The 23988-nt window shown below is 54.9% G+C and overlaps 1 protein-coding gene across 4 annotated transcripts in view; it reads right to left on the reverse strand.

The window, feature by feature from the left end:
- Nucleotides 1–19429, reverse strand: part of MRAS (muscle RAS oncogene homolog) — a 58331-nt gene extending 38902 nt beyond the window's left edge. Inside the window, exon 1 of one of the 4 annotated variants that reach the window (XM_082840363.1) lies at nt 19276–19429. The gene's annotated coding sequence lies outside the window, so the exon portion shown is untranslated. Of the gene's footprint in view, nt 1–6096; nt 6116–18594; nt 18942–19275 lie in introns of those variants that run through there. The other 3 variants (XM_082840364.1, XM_082840362.1, XM_082840366.1) reach the window with 3 other exon arrangements.
- Between the last annotated feature and the right edge of the window lie 4559 nt (nt 19430–23988).

The following is a 23988-nucleotide window of genomic DNA, read 5'->3' on the forward strand; positions in this document are numbered from 1 at the left end:
CGCCGAGCGCTGGTTCCCATGGCAACCACGGCTCCCAGAGCCCTTCCCAGTGCCCGAGCAACCCAAACCCCGGCTCAAACTGGAAACTTCTCTCTAAAAGGCAGTATCACTGCCCCGACGATTTTAATGACGTATATACGAAAACTTTAGGCATCTTTCGGCTGAGAAATAAACTTTTTTGGTGGCTGTCTTTTGCTCCCTTTCTCTCCCCACGATTAGCACCAGGCCTGCTTGGTTTGAAGTTGTTTCCTGAATGGCAGATTTCGTCTTCCCAGCAACGGGGGAGCTCCAAGAGGACAACAGCCACGTCTCCTCATTCTCTTGACCTCTCACAGGGCCAGGCAGGGCCCAACACGTGGGAACCTCAGGGTGTATTCGCTGACTGACTACTCCATACTGGCCCAATAAGCAGGGCGTGACACCCTCCCTTCGGACAGGGGTAGGCTCGTGTCCCTAGGAAGTGGGGGCTGGGTGGACCCATGACCCCAGAATAACCTTTTCACCCAGCAATTTTCAAAGTGTGCTTGGAGGGAGTTCCTGAGACCTCCTGGGAAGCCTTGTGCAAAGCCCCCTCTGTTCTCAGGGGGGCAGCTTGGGGTGGAGCGTCAGGCATAGCCTTGGACTCTTCAGCCAGGCAGCTTGAGTTCCACTTGTGTCTCTGATACGGACTCCCTGTGTGACGTGGAGCGAGTTTCTTAACTTCAGGGAGCCTCAGTTTCCCCATCTATAAAACAGAACAGGACCCTCAAGAATGTGTAATTACAGTCCCAGTGGGGGGGGGGGAACTGGAGGGCCCCCCAGTGAGGGCATATTTGCACTGATGTGCAAAGCAGCTGGGCCCCTGGGCTCCCTGCAATGTGGTAGAGCCTAGTGATCTGGACCCCTGCTTGCCCCATCCATGGCCCTGAGAGCACCTGAACGCATAGGGCTGCTGGAGGACCCAACACAGTAACAAATCCTAGGACAGCAATGGGCCCCAGCAGCCCCCCAAAACAGCAGTGCCCAGTGGTTATTATCTCTTACCAAATCTGCCACCTTCTCCCCAAGTTCCCAGTTTCTAGGGCTTCTAGAGAGCTTGTTTCCCAGAAGAACAGCCCAGAACACTGCCCATGTTTCTAAGTGGGCACATGGTAAAAGAAATGGCTTTGGCTGCAGACACTGTCAAGGGGCTCATGGGCTTCCTGGCCTCTCCATGCTCCCCATCCCCCAAGCACCACTTCCGAAGTGATGTCATGGTCCTAGCCAGAAGAAAAGGTGCCCGGGAGAGGCTACATGGCAGTAACAACCCCCACTATTTAGTGGGCATCAGCAGTAGGTGGATCAGACACCGAAGGTCAGGCTTGGAAACGTCGTGCTGCACTGCCTAGAATTCTTTCGGTCATTAGTTTTGCAACATCACAGGACTTTTCCTTGACTGTCTTTGTGACTCGTAACCCATAGGGCACTCTTCATCTTCTCTGACTATAGGAGCTGTGGCAGTGGTCATCCCAGAGCCTCTCCCAAAGATGCTACCAACTTAATTGAAGGTTTAGTTTTCACTGCTTTTTGCTTCTCTATTTCCATACTAATTATTTTAAAGACCTCCCCTAACCCCATCTGTCAAACTACAAGTTGTCTGGTAAATAAAGCTGGAAGAGGGGGACACATTCATTATTAATGCAGCTCTTGGGAGAGTGGATGGACTTTCATTCACATTGAGCTGAATCAGCCCTGGGAAGCTAATCTCATCTCTGTGACGTCTGGGTGTGCCCAGTGCAGGGGGATGAGGATACATTGGGGGGTGACCCAACCCATGTGGAGGAAACGGCTCTGCATTCCAGGAGCTGCCCTTCCCTTCTGCACAATTCCCAGAAATGGGCAGCTTCCCCAGGGCTGCTGATTTGCAGGCTGTGCAAAAGTGGCGTGTGGCCCCGCCAGGGGTCTAGGCCACTTGGCATCCCTAAGGCTCCACTCTCCCCTCCCTAAGACTTTGCTCTGCCCTTTGTCTCCCACCTTTGCTAATCCCAGCCCAGCACTGTCACTGCATCACTCTACCCCTCTGGGAAGCCAGTGCATTCAGCTCACTTGATTATTAAGATTTAACCACCAATCCAACCGTGTGTTGTTTTATGCTGTACAGGACCTTAAACATCAACAGGTCTGGATGGTATGTGGCATGGGTGCCTCCCCCGCTTTCCCAGAGCCAATGGCAGATACCACAGTCCATCGTGGTCCTCTTTCCTGCTCAGTCTTACAACCCTTTTCAACGCAGCACCCTTGGCAGCCACAACCAGGTGACTGGTCCGGAGAGGAAACTTGTTTGCCGTCCCAGATCGAACCCACAACTCTTTAGATTCCCTCCAAAACATCCCACCTACTGGCCGTCCTGTTCCATGGGAGGGGCTCAGGACCTTCTTGGGGAGCCTGCCTGGCTACCTCTGGAGAACTCTGTTACCCAAGTCTTCTGGGTAATACATCAGCCCCTGCTTTTCTACCCCATCAAATCCAAGTTCCTCTGCCAGGACCACACCTGGACTGCTGACAGCAGGGCAGAAATATCAGACAGGAGTCCTGAGATCCAGACAAAGGCCAATGCCTGATGTAAGCCAGGCCCTTGACCTTACTCACGAACCCCAAGTACCACGTGCTTCCTTATATCACAACTGTTAACACTAGGGTCTTACTTGCTAGTGTGTGAGTACCTCCTGACAGAGCCTGGAGCTTAGCCATCTACAGCCCAGCGCTATGAGTCCCAGAAATGACCTGCTATAATAATTACAAGGGTGATCATGTTAAAAATGATAGGAGCACTTAATTAACGTAGGCGATGTGTCTGATGCTGTTGGAAGATTTTACCAAATTAACTCATTTAGTTGTCGTAACAACCCTATGAGGTATAACTTTGTCCCCGTGTTACAATTGAAGAAATTGAGACACAAAGAAGTAAAGTAACTCTTCTAAGGTCAGCCAGCTAGAAAGCAGCAGTGCCAGGATCTAAAACCACAACAGTGTGGCTCCAGAGCCCACGGCCAGTGCATCATGCTAGGCAACTTCTCGTGGCGGGCAGAGTGGTGGGTGGGTGCAGACTCGGGCCAGGCCAGAGGCAGCAGATCCGAAGTGCTGGGAAGAGGTCAGCAGTGAGCCAGGGAGGTGGTGTCAGAGTCAGGGAGGCCTCCAAGGCCGGACTGCTGCCCCTGTGGGAGAAGCAGCCGAGCAGGTCAGGGCCCAAGGGGCTCCCAGGGTAAATACTAGTCACTGGGAACAGACACGCGCTCCCCATCCCAACTGGGACAAAGTCTGACAAATAGGGCACAGGTCTGGTACCGCCAGGTGCTCCTGCCCTGAGACCAGGGAGAAAGCTGAGGGATCAGGCAGCTGCCCAGCATCGTGGGAACACCAGGGGCTTCTGAGACCTCCTATTTCAGCACCCCTGTCGGGCCCCTCTCCACTGTGCTGGTCCCTGCCCCAGCCTGTCTCCTTGTGGTCCTACACACCGGCTGCTCCCCGCCAAGCTGGGGGCTGGCGCCTCAACTGGAGCCCTTCACCAAGGAGCCTGAGCTAGGAACTCGCACAGCTGCAACCTTAGGCAAGTTACTTACACTCTGTCCCTCGGTTTTCTCTTCTGTAAAAGTGGGGACAGTGGCAGCATTTGACTTGTGGTGGTCATGATAGGCTACATATATTTGCTTGGCCCAGTGTCTGGCCCATAGAGAGCGTTCAATAAACATCAGGGAGTTACCATCACCAGCATCCTTCGAAGTCCATCTCACGTCCCTCCTCCTGCAGGAAGCCCTCCTGCCTCTCCAGAGTCCTTCCTGAGCTTATGCCCTGCAAACTGGCTGGTTCCACAGATGACAGCTCAACGGAACTCAGCCCCTCGCCACTCCGTCCTCGGGGCGCTCTCACGCCCATCTGCCAGCTGGTCTCAGCTCCCCCATTCCGCCTTGGGGGGCAGTCTCCTGCAGCCATGCTGTAGGGCAACAAGCCCCGCATGCTGCTGACCCAATGATGAAGGAGATTTAAGCTCCTCAAAGACATTTCCCCAAATATTCAGGAGATGCTTGTTCACTGAATAGACTGCGCAGCAGATACCGAATTGCTGGGAACTCGGCATGAAACGGTTTCTCCCTCTGGTCTTTAAACCCAGAAGTGCTCTCCATCCTAAAGCCTAGCCCCTCTCTGGGTTCCTCCTGTTTTGGTGGATTTATCCTTGGAAAGAAAAACCTGTTAAGGACACATGACATGAGAAAGGGCCCATTTTTCCTGAGCCCAGAGGAGAATGATCCAGGAGGAAGAAAGTGGACAGGCCACCGGTGCTGGCCACCCTTCTCCCAGTACACACAGAGGGTCAGATCCGGGAGCCTTGCACATCCAGTCAGTACTCCCAGAGCACCTCCAATGTGCCTGGTCCTCGGAGCTGGGGAGACGGAGATAAATGAGCCCCAGCGCCTGGCTTTGGGGCTCATGGGGTGTGTGTGGGGGAGGGGCAAACAGACAGAGGACTACAGTATACAAGCCTAAGTGGGAGCACAGGGGCAGCGGGGGGCATCTCACTCAGCCTGGGGGCATTGCAGAAAGCTTCCCGGTTGAGGCAATGACAAAATGGGGTCTTGAAGGCCAAGTAGGTATCAGCTAAGGGAAGTGATAGGGACAAGCATATCCGAGGTGAGGACCAGAAGTTGCAAAGCTGTAAAGCACAGAGGTGTGGAAAACCAAGAAGGTGCCAAGTTCTGCAAGCAACACGTGTGACTGGAGCGCAGAATGTGTGACGTGTGCGGTGCGGGGGGAAGGGGAGTGGGGAGGAGCTCCTGTTGGCTGCCTAACGTCTGGGGGCGTCTGTCTTTGTATCCAGAGCACTAAGCACAGTGCCGGGCACGCAGTGGCTGCTCTTCAGCACAGAATGATGAAGGAACAAGCGCAGGGGCTGCAGGGCGAGGCGGTGGGGAGCACAGGGGCCCCGCGTGACTCCGAGGCCCCCGGACCCTCCCCTCCCCACAGGTGCGCCATGCAGGCTCGCTGGAAGGCCGCATGGTCCAGCAGGCCCACAGCCCTTTCTGATGACCGCAGTGAAGTTCACCAGCCAGAAAAGCCCAGCGGACGCTGCATAACTCGCACAGGACAAACTGAGGGCTCCAGAAGCTCAGAGGAGAGGAGACGGGAAGCAGACGGGAAAGGGCTGCAGGGCCGGTGGGAGCGGGAAGGTCACGCAGGCGGAGCTGGCATGGCCACAAAGGCCCAAAGGCAGAGCTGTGTGGGGTGGCATTTGGCCTCCCCATTTACCAGCGGGGAGCAGGGTCAGAGGCTCTAAGGCATGTGCCCGAGGGCACGGCTTGGGAAAGGGTGAAGCTGGGATTTGGCATCCAGACGACAGCTAAAAACTAGAATTCTGCCCCACTCCCCACCCAGCTAGTCCAGGCGGCTGGGTGGGTCTGCGGGGGTCTCCGGGCTGAGGGGTTAACGGGGGCTTCGGTGTCTCAGGGTCCGCACGACCCTTCAGAACAACGTGCTCCACTGGCATCCCCGGGCCACGGGGGTGCTGCCACCTGGCCGCTTGGCCCTCACAGGCCCACGTCCTCACGGGCTGAGGTCGCACCCCAATGCCCGGCCCCCTGTGTCCCCATGTCCCACCACCACAGGGAGGCTGGGGCTGCACTCAGTCCAGGGGTGAGGGGCAGGGCTGCCGCCCGGCCCGCAGCTTCCTCGAGGGGCAGAGAGGAGGAAGTGGCTTTATCTTTGGATTCTTCTTCTCAGTCCTGGGGGCCATTCCGATTTCCCTAGGGCCGGGCAGTCCCACCCGCAGTTGAGGAGGAGCTTCCCAGCCTCAGGCCGGCATCTGCATGCCCATTGGGAAAGTCACCCTGGCCATCACCCCAATGCGGAGGGTCGTCTTCTGGACACTCTGGGGCTCCCTAAAGTGAGGCTCTCAGACTCCCCAAAGGCTGGCACTCCGCTCCGCATCCTGACTCAGCTGCTCCCTCGGCCCATGCCTGGAGGAGGGGCTCCTGCAAGCCCCCCACACCCCGGGCTGCTCAGGCTCAACCCCGCACACGGGACCCCCGCCAGCCCGCCCTGCCCCTCTCTCCTCGGCCTCCCCCGCCAGCTCCAACAGCCCTTTACCTCAAATCCCAGGCCAAGACCTCGTGGCGCATCTCCCTCCGCGGCTGGCTCTGCCCTCTGCCTGGGCCCCCCTCACTGGCGCCGCCCTCCCGCCACTCCAGCGCGGCCACCCCTCAACCGAGCCCGGGCGCAGTGCTCCTCCTGGGAAGCGCCCCGGAGCCTGAAGCTCTCCCCACGGGCCCTCCCTGAGCTGCCCGGCATCACGTCCCGGCGCCCAGAGCCTCTCTCCCACTGATTCCTAGTACGGCGTCCTTGGGGGCAGGGGCAGGGGCGGTGCCCAATTCGTAGGGCCTCACGGAGTCTGCCAGGGAATGCTGTCTGCCCGCACTGCCTCTTCACTCTCCCTGGCCTGTGAAAACACTCCTTCTAGGAGGCACGGCCGCCCTGCGCCCCAGGCTCCCGAAGCCACCCCTTCGTTCCCGGCCTCTCCTGCTCCCCAGGCCTCCTTCCACTGAGCCGCCTTGCCTGCGTCTACGAAGTGCCGCCAGGTGGCAGGTGGCAGCCAGAGTGCTTTGCAGCCGCTATTCTGCCGATTCATCACAGCCACCTCGTGGAGAAGGCTCTGTTTAGCCCCTGAGGTCCCCGAGGTTCCAGGGTTGTCCATGCCACGCATCGCCGCCTGCAAGTGACCACGAGCTCCCGGCTCAGCCACATGGCCACGCTGCCTCTTCTCCCTTCAAAGCTAGGAGCTGGGAGTTGTTTTACTGTCACATTTCCCCTGCGGGGCTGGGGCTGGGGGCTACAGGCTGGGCTTCATTTTCCTTATCTCGGGGTCACCCTGGAGCCCTGGCATGGCTTTCCGCACAGAAACGCTTCCGGCGTCTGCCGTCTGCATTCCCCAAATGCAGGGGTGACCCTGGGAGTTGGCTGGGATTCTGCTTGGGTGGCGGGTAGGCTGAAGTGCTGTGAGCCACACAGAGAAGTGGGGTGGTGGCCCTCACAAGGGAGATACCATGTGAGCACCAGCCCAGAGGAGGAGTGGGTGACCGTAAGGGGGTCCTTCCCTGTCAGCCACACTCCCAAGCACTGAGCCCCCTGTTGCTCCCAGGGCCCAGCTCCCTGACCATCCCTGCCTTCGGGCTGGGGATGCCACACCCCGTCCCCAGAACTCCCTGATGGCATCAAGGCAGAGGTTCTCATACTGTCTTTCTCCCGAGCGGAGGCAACCGGAGCACAGCTTCACAGGCTGTCCCTCAGCGCTGCCCCAGCCCAGAGCTGCTGCCTCCTGGAACCTATGGCTTCACACCAGCGCAGCAGGTAAGCGGCCCAGGAGAAGGGCAGGGGTGGTGACAGACAGCAAAGGGAAAGCCTGGATGCCGGCGGCAGGCCTCCCTTTATGTCAGCAACCCCCTGCCTATGAGATGGACGCTTCTTGCCAGGGCTGAATGGTGAAACTCCAGCCCCCCGCATCCTACCTGACCCACTACCTCAACTGCTTCACCCTACAATAGCAGAAAGAGGGACTCAGGAGACAAATGGACACCCCAAACTCATGTGTAGGCAGAGGCCAGGTCAATAAATGAGAGAAGGGGACAGGGACAGGCAATAGGGAGCAGTGGGGCCTGTGGTAAACAGGAGGCCACTGGTACCTTCCACCACCTGACTGCCATGACAGAAGCATATCTGCAACGGGGCTTCCAGACAGTCAAAATTTTTAAAGGGTAGCCAGAAATCTGAATTTTTATGTGAAAATGATTTTTTACATGTTGGCTACCAATTAAAAAGTTTTACACATTATATAAGCCAAATAAATCACCTCCCTGGGGTGGGGGGCGGGCAGCCCATAAGGGCACCTGCTGCTACCCTGCCACCTCGAGCATGCCAGCATTGAGTGGTGTGGCCACTCCAAGGCAGACGACCCTTGGCACTGCCTTGGCCTGGCCTAGCTTCGGCCGCAAAGAGGTGTGAGGTTAAAGGAAGTGGCAGTGACACTGCGGAGCAGCTGCAGGGCTTACTCAGCCTGGAAACTTTCCGGTCTAGCCGTCTTTAGCTGGTGGAGAGCACACAGCCACCCCAGGAGCACGGCAGAGCCCTCGGAGGAAGAGGGCAGAAAGGCACATTCAAAAATGACCGCTGCTTTGATTTGTTTCCATCGTTTGTATTCAAAAGGTTAAACATCATAAATGAAAAATGTGAAAAATTTTATGTTCGACCCAAAATGAGAAAGAAACAGGATCTAGGCCCTTCCCTGAGGTGAGGAGAGGTGACCCAATCCCCATTCGAAAGGAGTAAGCAGACTGCAGAGAAGGGCTGGGGCAAAACAAAAGGGAAACTTCCTGAACACGAGGCGCAATGAGCGGCCGGGGAGGTGTGGGGTTTTCCTCAGCAAAGGGAAAGTCCAGGGAAGCAGGACCAGGGTGGGAGGGTCCAGCCGCCTTGTTGTGGAGGCTTGAACCAGGCTGGAGGTGGGGAGGGATGTCTTCTCAGGGACCCTGCCAAACTCCGGAAGGGGAGGAGGCCACTATTCACATCTCTCTCCCCAAACCCTATAGAGTGGCTGCATCTTTCCTGCCCTCCTACCCAGCCTGGCCAGGCCAGACAGCGAGTCCTGGATGCAGAGGGGGCAAAGGGCAGAGTGGGCAGACCTACTCCGTTCCCAAGGGGCAGGAGACATCTAGACGCCGCCATTGGCCAGGGGACCGGCCGCCCACCTCTCTTTTTTCTATATACAGCACTTTTATAAGAAGTCATGAATCAAAGCATTTGCCCCTCTGCTGGGAATGTGACGTCAGGCAAATCACTCAACCCGGGTGTGCACCTCCGTTTCCTCATCTGTTATCTACGTCCTCACCTCACAGCGTTTTTCTGTGGACGGAATGAGCCAATACACGCAAGTGCTTAGAACAGTGCCTGGCACAGAAAGTGTTACTATTACTGTCATCATCATCGTCATCCTCATAAGTATGTTGTGGGAACTCTCTCCAACATCCCCTCCACCAAATTGCACAGAAGGATTCCTGGGGCCACACAAGGCTGCTTTCCAGGCTGCCCCAGAGCACTCAGGACCGGGGCAGGAGGGGAAGGAAGCGGCTGCTTTTGAATCACCACCTTCAGCCCGAGAGGCGCACAGCGCAGCCTCCTCTTCAGGGAGACCTCAGCCACCCAGCGGGATGAAGGATCACTGCTCCTGCCGCTGGGCCACCCCAGGGTTCAGCAAGGAAGCACATTCTATTCCGGGACGATCTGAGGAATGATCGCCACCCACAGTCCGTGCTGGCTTGTTTCGGGGGTGCAGAGAAAGGAGAAACTGTGGAGCTCCATGCTATCGGGTGGTGGTGGGGGGGGCGGGGGACGAGCCCAAGTAGGGTAAAGCTGGAGGCAGAGCAGATGTCAGGAGCGTGGAAATGAATCCAACGGACCCAGTTTTGAATCCTGGTTGTGCCACTTACTAGCTGTGTGACCTCGGACAAATTATGTATAAACCTCTCCGTGCAAAAGTATCCTTGGTGAGTGGGTAGCAGCAATCAGCTGGAGGTGGAATCAGGCCCAGTGCTGTGGCCAGGGCCGATCATTAGAATGCCTGTTTATCACGTCCTGACCACATGCCACACTTCCCTGATCAGCACCTCAGACTAGGTGAGGTCACTGCTCTAGTTCCCTAGACACCCAGCTGTCTGTCTTGACAGCACTTTGCATGCTGCACTCAGTTGCCTAATTGTTTATGATGTAATGTGTCTTCCCCACCAGACTGTCAGCTCCAGGAGGCCAGGGCCCATCCTCCGTTTTATTCTCCACTGTATCTCTGGAGCCCAGCGCATGCCTGACACCAAGAAGATGCTCAATAAATATCTTGATCTGCATCAGCTCTAATCCTCACAGCTACTCTGAACACTGTCCTAACACAAAGGAAAAAAGATTAACACTTGAGTTTGCTCTGGTCATTGGGAAAGCCCGACTTAAGACTCTGACCTGGCTTGGAACAGTGACAGTAACCACCCCACAGCTCCTGCTGTGGTTCCTGCAGAAGGTCACGGTGTAGGTCTGGGGTGCATGCCTCTTGCTCAGACAAGCTCTTTATTGGCTCTTTTCAGGGGTAAAAGGGTAGGCTCCCAGCCTTGTCTCCATGTCTTTACTCCTCTATAGTCAAAAGTAATGGCAATTGGGAGTTTTCAGAAGTTCTGGGGGAAAGTGCCCAGAAAAATTGGTCCCTGGAAAATGGCAGTCAGCTAGGCTTGAGGAGACAGAGAGCCGGGGAGAAAGTCTCCAAGGGTGTGAGCAGGCAAGGGAAGGGTGTCTGACGCTCAGTTTTAACTTCTGCCCCCTTCTAAGCTACGGGCAGCCCCCTTTCTCAGAGGCCCTTGGTGACAGCCTGTTACGTACAATAGCCGTGGCTCAGCGGGGCTTAGGGAATGAGGAAGCCACGCCCATGGTACCCACGCAAAGTGTGGCAGCTGACCCCGGAGCTCAGATGGCCTGCTGGCATGGTCCCCACCCTGCAATCCCCAGAAACACTGCAGATGGGGACGGTTTCCATCAACGACTGCGTAATCTTCAAAGAAAAATAAATGATACACTCAGAAAACTTGCACAGGGAGAAACTCTTTGGGGAAGAATGAAGATCTATTGGGGCGAGCACCTCTCCATTTCCACATATGAGGGCCTGGCCCCGCATGACCGGGCTAGAGGAGAAAGGGGGGTGGGGATGCCTGAGACATGTGTCACAGCAGCACTGTCCCTATTACAGACACCGCTAGGGAGGCCCACGGCAGATGGGGACTTGCCCAAGGTCACACAGAGGACAGGTAGGGGGCAGAGACTCAGCAGGGGGGCCCTCTGGCCTGCAGCCCGGGCCCCTTCCCACTCTCCTGTGGGTCTTCTGAGGAAGGGAGGGAGGGCTGAGGTTCCGAGGCCCCTCTGGCTGCCAATCTGGTGGTGCCAGACCCTGCCTGGGGCCCTCTCCTTCCTCCTTCCACACAGAGGCTCTCCCAGCCTCCACCCAGCTTTCCTATCCACACACACCAGCCCTAAGGAGAAAACAGCCCCTGTTGAGTGCTTTATTAGAATGGTTATTTGGTGCAAGTGCTAAGTGACCTGCTCCCACTCCCCTTTTCCATCCCTCCAGCCATCCCCAGTTTGAGCCCAGAAGTAAAACAAAGGCTTTGTTTCTTTATTTTGATTTCCTGCTTAAAATCTCAAACATGCAGGAAACACCCACCCAGCCCCAGATAAGTGGACTGGGGCCACTGCGGGCAGGCAGGGCCGGGGGTCACTGAGTGGGGTGGCCCGGAAGGCTCTGATGCCAGCTGACCTTCGCTCCCGGGAGCGGGAGCGCCAGCAGGCCACTGGGGCCTGACTTCCTTTGCGGGAAGAGAATGGGTGTGCAGAGCGTATGGGGAATGCTAGGCCTTTTTGACTCTGTCGCCCGGGGAATCTCAACCTGAGGAATGTGGGTGTGGAGGGACCACCGAGAAGACACATCTCCTACAAGTTAGTATTTAATATATGCCCCCGGGGCTTTGGGACCGTGGCTCCACCCTTTCCCATCATCTCCAGTTACAATAAAGCAGGCATTGAAAGAAGAACATGATAGATGCTATTTTTGGGCTGCTGAGCCTCCTTGTGAGAGAATGGTACTCGCCAAGAAAGATGCATTTGCCTCCGCCTCTTCCCCGGGGACCTCCATTCCCAGTGGATTTAAAATATAAAGGGGTGAATTGGGCGGTCATCTAAAAGGGGGAATTTTCAAGAGGTGTGTTAAAGTTCTAAAGGCTAAAAAGAAGAAGAAGAAAAAAAACTGAAACTGAGTTAAAATGAATTTTGCTCTTGAAGTGAATATATAATATGCTTTGGGAGGCAAGAACCTGTCCCCAGGCCCCCCTAAAAATAGTCAGCCCTAAGCGGAGAGTGGGCCTCCCCAACTCCAGCGCATCTTCAGCAATCTCCACACAGCACCACATGCCTACAAATATTTGTACTTTTAATCTGGGTAGTTAGGATACTAGGGACGGCCTAACACACAGTATGTAGAGCAGATTCTTTTTAAACCAAAGCTTTTCTTTAAAAAGTAGGCCGTCAACATAACACGTATGTGTATTTTTGCATAAACCAATAGGAATTGACTTTAGAATATGCTTAGTTGCCTTCATTGGTACAGTCTCTGACCGCTTCTACTGCAAGACAAACCCCAGCAAAGCAGGTCCTTCTGAGGTCTTTGGGGTCCCAGCCTTTGCTGGCTTTTGCAGCATCTCCATGGAGTCAGGGGAAAGGACGCAGGCAGTGTTATCCTTTGTCGGCAACTTGGGAATGGAAAACATTTCAACTCATTCTCACCACTTAGTAAAGAAAACTCGGGGACCGCCTCAGATCTCCGTGTTCTATTACGAAACTCGTTCACATCTCTGTCACCAGTTTGAACTCCTTGACTCCTTGAAAATGGAATCTGCCTGGGTATGCAAGGCTTTTCCAGAAGGTTTTTCATCTTTTCTGCGCAGCTTTAGAAGTGGTGCTTTGCTATCTGTCCTAAGTCAAGCCCAAGCTACCTGCAAATGGGCCACGTCAGGCTCCAGCCCAGGAGTGGAGTCAGGCGGGGGCGGGGCGGGTAGCAGGAGGCTGCAAACAGCTGGGGGAGAAGCCTTCTCCTGTCTCCTGTCGTCAAGGAGAGCTTCCCCCTCTGCAGCTGGAGAGCTGGGACCACACACCTGGGACACCATCTTTTTGTGAGAGCCGAGGAAAGGGAGAGCTGGCAAGGCCACGTTAGGGGTTACAAAGGTACTACGTTGCACTCTGGTCTTCCTTCCTGGAAAGCGGTCCTGCACTTGAGACCAGAAATGTATTCTGCTCAAGATTGTGGACGATGAGCGGCTTCACAAATCGGTGTCATCTAATGATAAAAAGAAAATCATGGGGTTTTCTTCTCTCTTTTCCAAATATATACATTTACCATTTAAATTACAGTTCGCTTTGGGCAGCTCTGACTAAATGATGCTCCACAGCCTGGCCTGAAGCCACAGTGGTCAAGGCAAGTATGTATTCGGATAGAGGAACTTTTTGAAAAAGGTTCAATCCCGAGATGCACACTCATTCCTCCCCGGGGTGAGTTCAGGCAGCAAAAGGATCTATCGACAACCTTGATGGAGACCCAGGTGGCTTTTTCGGTGAATTCGCTGGGGACGTGGAGGTAAAAGAGCCAAGACATGGAAACTTGGGAGCAAGGCTCTAAAAGCCAGCCGGAGGCTGAGGGCAGGCCCAGCCAGCCAGGCCTCCTGACCAAGGATGCGCTGAAGTCCTGCCAAAGGGATCAGGTGCCGGCAAAACGGTCGCATCTGCTCATTTGGGGTAACGGGTACATGGTGCTTGTTATATGTTATCCTTCATCTTTTTATATTTTTGAAAATTAAAAAATATACCAAGGGCACAAATGATGGAGGGGTTCCTGGTTGACAGTGAGATTAATGAGAGTCGGGGAAAACCACTTCCATCTAGGCTCCCTCTGCCTTTCTTGCCAACCAGCCACGCCTGCACCTCCGTGGCTTCTGCTGCTTCACAGCGTCGCTGTGCATGAACTGCTCTGTCCCCTCTCCTCACGAGGCCTTCACTCCACTGCAGCACTGATTATATATGGCCAGAACCCTGTGGGCCATGTCCCATGAGCACCAGGAGAGAAGGGGCGTGTCATCAAACGACCAAAGTCATCAGTCCTGGGAACAGCACCGAGTAACAGACGGAGCATGTGCTCCAGGACCAGACAGACCTTGGTGAGACTCCTTCCAGGCTCTGCTGCTCTCAGGCCATGGCCGTGGGGATGCCTACTTAACCACCCTGAGCCCCCATTTCCACACCTGTAAGAGGCCAACAGCAAAACTGTTGTGAGGCTTAGAGATGGCCAATGCAGAGCATCTACCCCAGCCCAGCCCACAAGTCTTCACTGAAGGAAGGGAAGGAAGAGACGGGAGGGAGGGAGCGGAGAGAGGGTAGACCTCCGGAGAGGCCGTCTTTAAGCCATGCCACCTGAGGAGCAGTTGGAGAAAGCACAGGCTGCTTGTGCTGGAGAAAAGCACGATTGTCAAGGTTCACGTGGCACAGATCCAGCGGGACAGGTTCAAGGGAGAAAGAAAAGAACTCTGCCAGGATAAGTGAATCCCCAAATGGGGTAAACTGATTTAAGGGGCGTCAAGCACCCTGCCTCTGAAAGCGTCCAGCTAAGACCCGCCCCTCACAGGCTGCACCGGAGGGGCCCCCTGTTGAAAGTTTCCCAGCCTCTACTCAAGGGGTCACTTTCCCATTTGGGCTGTATCTGTCTACTACTGAACTATTACTGGTTTCACCTTTACCTTAAAATCACCATACTTTTTAACTTAAAATTCTTACTCAGCCTTAATCTGAGTAAAATAGCCAGTTTAAAAAAAAAGGGTTTGATGTCATACCTGTATTTTTATAGTACACATAAGTAAGTGTGTGTATATATACATATAACTATTAAAATGTGTCCCACCTAAAACCATCTCCCTCATCACTATGAGAAATGTGCTCTCCTGGGTCTGAATTGAGACTGAATATGCTCCAGGGGCCCCTTCTGGGTCTATGATTCTGTTATCTGAAGGCTGCTTGAATACTGATAATGCTCTTAATTCTTACGGCCCTTTCTGGTCTCCCAAGCATGTTCTCATCTGTGTGTTTCATCTAATCCCCATGACAACCCTGAGGGCGGGGCAGAGAAGTCGCAGACAGAGCCTGGGCCCCTGCAGCACAGGACTCTCCCAAGGCCCTGTCAACGGTCACAGAGGACCTGAATCACAGCGCTGAACTCTCCATACCCCCTCCCTCCTTCTACTGCCACACACCGCACAGCCAAATCCCTTCCTGGTACCGTCCAAACTCTCATTAGCAACACAACCCAGATCCAAATCACGATGTTTTATCCATTTAGGTGGCCAGATGCCAGGCTCCGTAGGTGAAAATATGCCTCTCTGAGACCCAGAATGTCATTTCACAACCAATGATGACCCCCACTGTCATTTGGCCATCGGGCCATCACCAGGTTCCACCGAGTAAAGCTATCAAAAATACAAAAGGAGGGCTTCCCTGGTGGCGCAGTGGTTAAGAATCCACCTGCCAATGCAGGGGACACGGGTTCGAGCCCTGGTCCGGGAAGATCCCACATGCCGCGGAGCAACTAAGCCCGTGTGCCACAACTACTGAGCCTGCGCTCTGGAGCCCATGAGCTACAAGTACTGAAGCCCACATGCCTAGAGCCCATGCTCTGCAACAAGAGAAGCCACCAGAATGAGAAGTCCGCGCACCGCAACAAAGTGTAGCCCCCGCTCGCCACAACTAGAGAAAGCCCGCGCACAGCAATGAAGACCCAACGCAGCCAAAAATAAATACATATAATTAATTTTAAAAATACTAAAGGACAATGATAGCGACATTAAAAAGCTAAATACACACTGCTACTTCATGACCCCTACAAGGGGGATGGCTGCAGAAAGCTGCCATGGATTGTACCAATGGGCTACAGGCCCTTGGCTCAGTGGTGGAGCTCAGTGGAAGGCCGGGGGAATCTCAGAACAGGCGGGACCAGCCTCATTATGCGCAGCAGGAACACTACCTAGAAGGCTGGAGATGGGCACCAAGGGGATGCATGGCAGACACCAGGGAGTGCAGTATGGCTGTCACCTCGGCCTCGACAACATCCTCTGCTGCCTGAAGCAGGAGGTGGCGGCACTGCCCTCTCAGTCAGAGTTCCACAAGACAGACCCACTAGCTGATTGCATGGATTTCCACTCACAAGCTGAGAACTGACACCCGTCCCGCTCTACTTCCACTCTTGACACCGGCTCTACCATGACAGCCTGCTGGCCTGGCTGGGAGGGCAGAGCCCCAGGGTAGGTCCTCAGTGAACAGCAGTGAAGCAAGGGATCTACCCTGGGATCCAGGGCTCATTTTCAGAGATCCACACATCTCCCAAACTGAATGCCCAACTTCATACATCCAAGGAACTTTTCTTCGGGCTTCTCACTGGCATGTTAAAGAGGCAGTGGCCCAAGAAGGTAAAAAATCATTGCTCTGAACACTCAGCCCTCTTGGCTGCCTGTCCCGTGCAAGAACTTGCTGGAAGTGGCACTAATATCCCATCCCTGTGGCCAGAGACTTCACAAAAGCTGAGAACATCTTTGGGAGATCTAAGCTCTCCTTAATCCACTATGACTTGGGTTACGTTATTTACAGCCAAAAGCACCCGCACTGATCCACAGGGCCCAGTGGCCATCACCCAAGACGGTGAGGGGTGGCAAGGCCTCAGAGTCCACCAACAAAATTCCTCTCAAAGCTCGACCTCTCTGCTCAGCCTCTAGACCATGCATAGCTGCCAGATGCCCCGGGCACAGGGAGCTCACCCAGTTCCTTCCTTTTTCCCATCCCCAGACAAAGGTAACTTTACCTCCTAGCCAGCCAGATACCTGCCCCCGGCCAGGTAAGTACAGAGCCTCTGGAACTCAATGCACACTCTTTGGACCCTTGAGAACATCCCAGCTTTGCACAAGAACGTGTTCCCAATTCGTTCACATGTGTATGGTTTGTGCAAACTACGTGATGCTCATGAGCAGGTATGTTTTCAATCGCTTGCAGGGAGGCACGCTCCATATGGGGGGACTTCATTGGTAGACAATGATGACACCAGATGTGAAATATAAAATGGAGGCCACATTTCCCCAAGAAGTCACTTGATGCGGCAGGCTGGTCACCATGTAAATCAGGCTGATGTTAGGACCAGGCACCCCAGGAGCTAGTTCAGTCCATCAGAGCCCAGAAGTCCTCCCTGGTGCCAGGTGATCACTCAAGCTCAGGAACCAACCCCAGGGATAATGGACTTGCCTCTCTATAAGCAGCTCAGATCAACTGAAAGTGTGAAATACCTGTGGTTACAGCTAATAAAAGTTATACCTGTCACAAAGATGTCTTAGGTAGGTGAAAACATAAGTAGTGGCAAGTACAAACAGAGCTGGCAGCCCTGGAAGACTGTCACTGCCCCACCAGGGTTCAGCAGAGGGCCACACTGCCCCCCCATAAGGAAATGTTGAGGCGGGGGGCAGCTTCTATCAGAGCACCCGGCTTACTCAACCTCCACCCGCACCCCCAAAGAGGCTGGCAGACTCTGTGCCTCGAAAACCCCAGAGCATTAAAGCTCCAACCTTCCTGACCTAGCAGAGAAAGGACAAACTACACCTTAAACCACAGACAGAAAAGCTAATTGGCTGGGAGTGAGAACAGACTGGGGGTCAAAACCATGAATGTTTTCATGGAACATTTTCAGCCCCAGTCAGCAGGGACATGCGATTTACAGGAAATTAGGAGACTTACAAAAATGTTAGCCAGCTCAAGTTTCTTTCCTGGGAAGAAAAGTAGGAGAAACTCTAAGAACTGTCTTGGTGAAAGTGCTTTGTTCACTGCAAAGCCCCTGACACGTGTCAGTTATTAATACCAGCAGCTCGCCACCCCACACTTCACCCAACCAGTGAAAGGCAATAGAGCCAAAGCCTAACACAAGCTGCACCTGGAGCCTTCAGGCCAGGTCAGCCAGACCCTCACAAGAGGGGCCTGAGGGGCTGCAGGGTCTACATCATGGACCCTAGATATGATCTTGCGCAAGTTACTCTTTCTAGCCCCTGTTCCCCATTGCACATGGGGGTCATGATAAAGCCCTTCTGCAGGAGTCTTGTCAAATGATGAACAAGCACATCCACGTCAAGTGCCTGGTCTGTGTCAGCCCTGCTGGCAGCTGTTATTACAGCGGAGCTTCAGGGCTTTTAGTCAGATTTCCTTATCATTCCTGCTGCCGGGGAGGTCACTCTTTTGAGGCCACAATTTTGAGCCTTGTCAGTCACCCTCTCTGGTCAGGTCCAGGATACAGTGTGAGTCCTAAGGGGCAAGAACCATTCAAGCCCAAGGAGGGTTGCTCGGAGTAGGCGCTGGTGGGAGGAGGAGGGGTAGTCCCAGAGCTCCGGGGATCAGGGCCGGGATGAAGTGGCCCTTGTCCACCTCTCCAGCCTCGGCTCTGGCCCTGGCCAGCACAGACCTCAGTGCCAGCCACAAAGTCTAATTGGTGTCCAGTGCCCACGCTCCCGCCAGGCATCACCTCACCTCCCCTAGGAGGCCTTCCCTGCCCTTCCACGCTGTCTGCTCCCACAGCCCTCGTGCTTCCCTCATCCCAGTACCGACCACGCTGGGCTGTCGCTCAGTTTGCACCCCTACCTTCCTCGCGGCGCGGTAACTGGCACTGTGCCCTACACTCGGTGGGCGCCCCTGCAGCTCCCGTCAATGAATGAGCCGGGCCCTGGTTGTGACCAGAGACCCAGGCCCCCGGCGCAGCAAAGGTTTATGAAGCAGCCTGCTTTTCATCTTTCAGATGAATCTGACAACTCCCTCGGCCGATGCCTGCCCTCGTTAACGCCATTTTAAAAGGGGAAAGATCCCCCAACTCCGCCTCCATCCACCCGATTCCCGCCGCCCACCTCCCCGCGCGTTCTCGCCAGGGCAGACAAGGAACCCAAGGGCGGTTACCATGAAAGGGGCTTTCTGTGCGGTGGGCAGGCCCTTCTCACTGGGGTCTCGATCGTCTCCGAATTCTCTATCGCACACCGTCACGCTGGAGCCTGCCGTGGGGGCAAAAGGCCACTCTCCGCCAGCCCCTGAGCGTAGTCCGCCTGTGGCGAGCGCGGCCGGGCCCGGGGCGGCCACACCTCCCCCCCGGAACAAAGCGCCCGGCCGGGTGCCCTCCCTTCCCAGCCTGCCCGACCGCTCACCGCGCGCTCCAGCCCGGCTCGGCTCCGGCCTCAGGCCGCCTCCTCCATGCCCGCACCGGCGAGAAGGGAGCGCCGCGCCCGCCGGGCCCCGCGGCAGCCGGACTGACGGCTCCCGGCCCGCGGCCTGACGGCCGCTCTGGCCTGTCCCCGCCCCGGCGCCTCCTTAAAGCGACCGCGCAGCCCGCGCGCGCCCTGGTCGCCCGGCGCGCCGCGCATTCCTTATAATGCAACAGCGGCTGCTAAAAATAGAGCGCCGCCGCCGTGGGCGCAGTGGGGGCCGGGCCCGGCGCCGCGACCCTGACACCCCGCGGGCCCCAGATTCCCAGGACGCGCGGCCCGATGCTCAGGCCATCCGCGCCGAGCGCCCCGGACCCGGCAGGGCGAGCGGACCCGGCCACGGAACCCCGCCGCCGCCTCCCCCGTGGCCCCGCGCACTTACCCAGGTCCTACCCTCTCCGCGGCGGAGCTGGCTTTAAAGTGGACGCCGAATGGGAATTCGCCCGGGCCTCTTTAAGAGCCTCTGCACTCCAGCCTTTAAATCTCCGCTCCCGCCCGGCCAACTTCTGAGCCTGCAGACGCCTCCCCCGACCTAGGCGATCCCAGCCCGCCACCTTAACCGCGTTCCCTTCGAATCCCGGGCCGTGTTTCTTCCTCGATCCAGTCCCCAGCGTTGCTTCCCCCAGGCCCTCTCGGTGCCAGGTTCCTGGGCCTAAAGTTCGTTCAGATGGAGGCGACGGACGGGGACGGGCGACACTCGCGATCCATTTCATTGTTTCAGTTCCTCTAACTCCTCTCCATCGGCGTCATTTTTTCCTTATTTTAAAAATTGAGATGTAATTCACATACCATAAAATTCCAGCTTTTAAAGTGGACAATTCAGTGGTTTTTAGTATAGTCACAAAGTGGCAGCCACCACTATTACCTAATTCCAGATCATTTTCATAACACCCCCCCTCTTCAAACAAACAAACAAAACCCTCCGAACCCATTTGCAGTCACTCCCCATTCCCTGCTCCTTCCCCAGCCCCTGGAAACCACTTTCTGTCTCTGTGGATTTGCCTAGTCAGGACATTTCATGAAAGTGGAATCATACATGTGGTCTTTTGTGACCCAGCTTCCTTCACTTCGCAGGATGTTTTCAAGGTTCATCCACGTTGCAGCATGTAGAAATACATCACTCCTTGTCGTGACTGAATAGCATTCCATCGTGTGGATACACCACATTTTGTTTATCTTTCATCAGCTGATGGACAGATTGTACTTTTGGGCTATTATGAATAAAGCTGCTATGAACATTAGTGTACAAGTCTTTGTATGAACATTTCATTCCTTTTGGGTATATATCAATACCTAGGAGTAGACTTGTGGGTCATATGCTAGCTATGCTTAACATTTTGAGGAACCCCCGAACTGTTTTCCAAAGCAGCTGTGCTATTTTATATTCTAACCAACAATGTATGAGAATTCCATGTGTCCACATCCTCACCAACACTTGTTATCATCTCTCTTTTTTTTTTTTTCCGGTACGCGGGCCACTCACTGTTGTGGCCTCTCCCGTTGCGGAGCACAAGCTCCGGACGCGCAGGCTCAGCGGCCATGGCTCACGGTCCCAGCCGCTCCGCGGCATGTGGGATCTTCCCGGACCGGGGCACGAACCCGTGTCCCCTGCATCGGCAGGCGGACTCTCAACCACTGCGCCACCAGGGAAGCCCTATCATCTCTTTTTGATTACAGCCATTGGCGGGGGGGGGGGCGTATCTCACTGTAGTTTAGATTATCAGTGTCATTTTTTGAGGATGTTCTTTTTGTAGACGGACCTTGATGATGACTTGGAACCAGCTTTACACATCTGGGGAACTCATTCCCTTATCATTTTGAGAGCTTCGCCCACCACCCCAGGTCTCAGGAAACTTTGCTACCCTGAGTCATTCATGCCATGGTGGTTTCAGTTGGCACCCCAGGCATCCAAGCAGCCATTTGGTGAGAGCTATTGTGCCCCCTGCAGCCACTCCCACCTGCTGCTCTGAAGGCCCCGTGGACCCCTCGGGTCCCCATGGCTCGGGGGAAGGTTTGGGTACCATCAAGAGTATCTCATCTCGGTAGGGAGTAAAAGAACTGGTTGAGGAGGGGCCTTGAGGGACAGATGTTCATCTTGACTGGCTGGTCTTGGCCTGGGACCTGCATCTTCCTCCCCCTTCCATTTACCACAGGCCCTGGGGGAGGCAGGCAGGGGTCTGTGTGTCCTGGTTGTCTCTGCACGCGAGTCAAAGCTTTGTCTTTATACCCCTTTCATACACAAAGCTTTAAGAACCTGTTTGCCTTAGAAATGGAACTTAACCAGCTAGTAATCACACACAAGTACCTGGGATTCTCTAATGGTGAGATTAGACCCTGCAGGTTATGGCTGGGGTCTTACAACAGGGTGTTCATCCCACTTGGGCTGCCACTTCTGCTCTTTGCGCCCTGAAATAAAGCAGGGCTCAGCTGCTGGCAAACAGGAGCTTTAGAGAACAGGACCACTGAGCAGAAAAGGGAGGCCTGGGATTGATGGTTCATTCCTCAGTAAATGCTGCCAGAGCACCTACTACGTGCTGGTGCTGTGCACAGTCCTACCTCCGCACCAGCGGAGGGGTAAGTGGTGTGGAATCAAGAGGCGGCGCAGAGGGAGCCCAGAGGAGGGGCGCGTAACCCAGTGTGGGGAGGGGCAGGTGCCCAGGGCAGGTTTTCTGTGAGAGGTGCTGATGGAGCCAGGGTTTGATGGGCAAAGACCAATCAGCTAAGCTGTGAAGGGAGGGAGAAAACCTTATAGGCTGAGGTATGACTGAGCTGAAATCTTTCCCCGAACTCCAGCAGATCCCCATGGCTGACCAGGTGTGCATGGGGCATGATAGAAGGTCAAGAACCCAGGCAGGGCTCAGGCCAAATTTCAGGCCCTGAGGTCCTAGGCCAGACCCGAGGCCAGGAGACAGTTCCTGGAATAGGACAAAGATCGGAGCTGTGACCCAGGGTAGAACTTCCCCGCTCAGCGACAAGAGCAAACATGCCTGATGCGCTGCAGGGCGTCCCGTGCCAGCCTCTCTGCCCAAACCTTGCTGAGTGCCACGCCTCACAGAAGACCCACACCGGTGTCTTGGGGTTCAGTAGGCAAACCCGGGGGGCCTGTGGACTTCAGGGCCAGGAGCCAGCCAGGTCACGGTGGCACAACCTTCCTCCAGAACTCTGCCCCAGTGCGGACCCTGGGGGTTCAAGCAGCTCTGGGCTCCGGAGCCCTCACAGCATGCCAGACACGGGCACAGTGATGGGTCTGCACGCCTCCCAAGGACCCGGGCAGAAGGTCTCACTGGCCCTGCTTTAGACATAGGAGACCATAAGCCCAGTCCAACCCAGCCAGTGGACTGAGAGTCAGAGCCTTCTGAACACAGAGCCTCCACTCTCTCCCCGATGTCTGGTGGCCTCGGCGGGCAGGTTGGTCAGTTGTGTGTGTGTGTGTGTGTGTGTGTGTGTGTGTGTGTGTGTGTGGTGTTGGGAAAGCAGGGAGAAGGTGAAGAAAACACTAGCACTTGTTCCAGTCCCAGTCTCCTCGGGCCTGTGGCTGGAATTTATCTTTTGCTGACCCTGGAGCGCCAACGATGGGTTAGCCGAAGATCCTCACCGCACCCACAGGCCTGTCCTTTCCCTCAGCTGACCTTTCTTCTGTGCCAACTACAAGACCTTTGGCCAGTGATCTGGCACCAGGAACTCCATGGTCTTCTCTCAGGGCTGTCATGGGCTTTACCAACGCAGGTTCCGCCGTTTCTCAGCTTCAGCTCTCCCTGCTACCCCTCTGCACCTGCCACAGCTGCCCCAGCCCCTCTAGGAGCTAGGCCTCCCAAGATTTTCTTCTCTGATGCTTAAGGTTACTGATGCTTGTGGTCCATCACTTGCATGGGCTCCCTCTTGCTCTCTGGGGCCAGAAGAGCAGCTTTTTTTTTTTTTTTTTTTTGCGGTACGCGGGCCTCTCACTGTTGTGGCCTCTCCCGTTGCGGAGCACAGGCTCCGGACGTGCAGGCTCAGCGGCCATGGCTCACGGGCCCAGCCGCTCCGCGGCATGTGGGATCTTCCCAGACCGGGGCATGAACCCGCGTCCCCTGCATCGGCAGGCGGACTCTCAACCACTGCGCCACCAGGGAAGCCCCCAGAAGAGCAGCTTTTAATCAATCGACTTCCCACTCATGGCCAAACTTCTCCCCAGAGTTGTCCATACTCAACTAACATTTGTTTCTGATCATTTATTTTTCTCCACTTCGTCCTTCCTCTGTTTAAACTAAAATCCAGCGGTTTTTAAACATCTGGGGGGACTTCCCTGGTGGCACAGTGGATAGGACTCCATGCTCCCAATGCAGGGGCCTGGGTTCGATCTCTGGTCAGAGAACTAGATCCCACAGGCATGCCGCAACTAAGGAGCCTGCATGCCACAACTAAGGAAGCCACCTGCCGCAACTAAGACCCGGCACAACCAAATACATATTTTTAAAAATAAATAAATAAACATTTTGGCCTGCAACCCATAGCAATAAAGAGGTTTGACATTGCAAACCAGAATACAGACATACACACACAAGTGCAACAAAAATTTCATGAAACAATACTTATTGTTACTATGTGCCATGCACTCTGATCTATTCTATTCTATTCTGTTTCATGAGAAAATGCTAGCAAGACCTACTAAATTGATTTCATGCCCCACTAATGGGTTGTGACCTACAGTTTGAAAAACACTGAACCGTGGGGGTTTTTTTGTTTGTTTTTCCATTTTAAATTTATTTATTTATGGCTGTGCTGGGTCTTCATTTCTGTGTGAGGGCTTTCTCTAATTGTGGCAAGTGGGGGCCACTCTTCATGGCGGTGCGCGGGCCTCTCACTATCGCGGCCTCTGTTGTTGCGGAGCACAGGCTCCAGACGCGCAGGCTCAGTAATTGTGGCTCACGGGCCCAGTTGCTCCGCGGCATGTGGGATCCTCCCAGACCAGGGCTCGAACCCGTGTCCCCTGCATTGGCAGGCAGACTCTCAATGACTGCGCCACCAGTGAAGCCCGTGAACCGTGTTTTGACACCTATAGCCTCAGGGTAGTGACATGATAGAAATTTGTCAAGAAAGAAAAGTCTACTCTAAG

The sequence above is a fragment of the Leucopleurus acutus genome (genome assembly GCF_964270905.1).
Source record: "Leucopleurus acutus genome assembly, chromosome: 5".
NCBI classification, from domain to species: domain Eukaryota; kingdom Metazoa; phylum Chordata; class Mammalia; order Artiodactyla; family Delphinidae; genus Leucopleurus; species Leucopleurus acutus.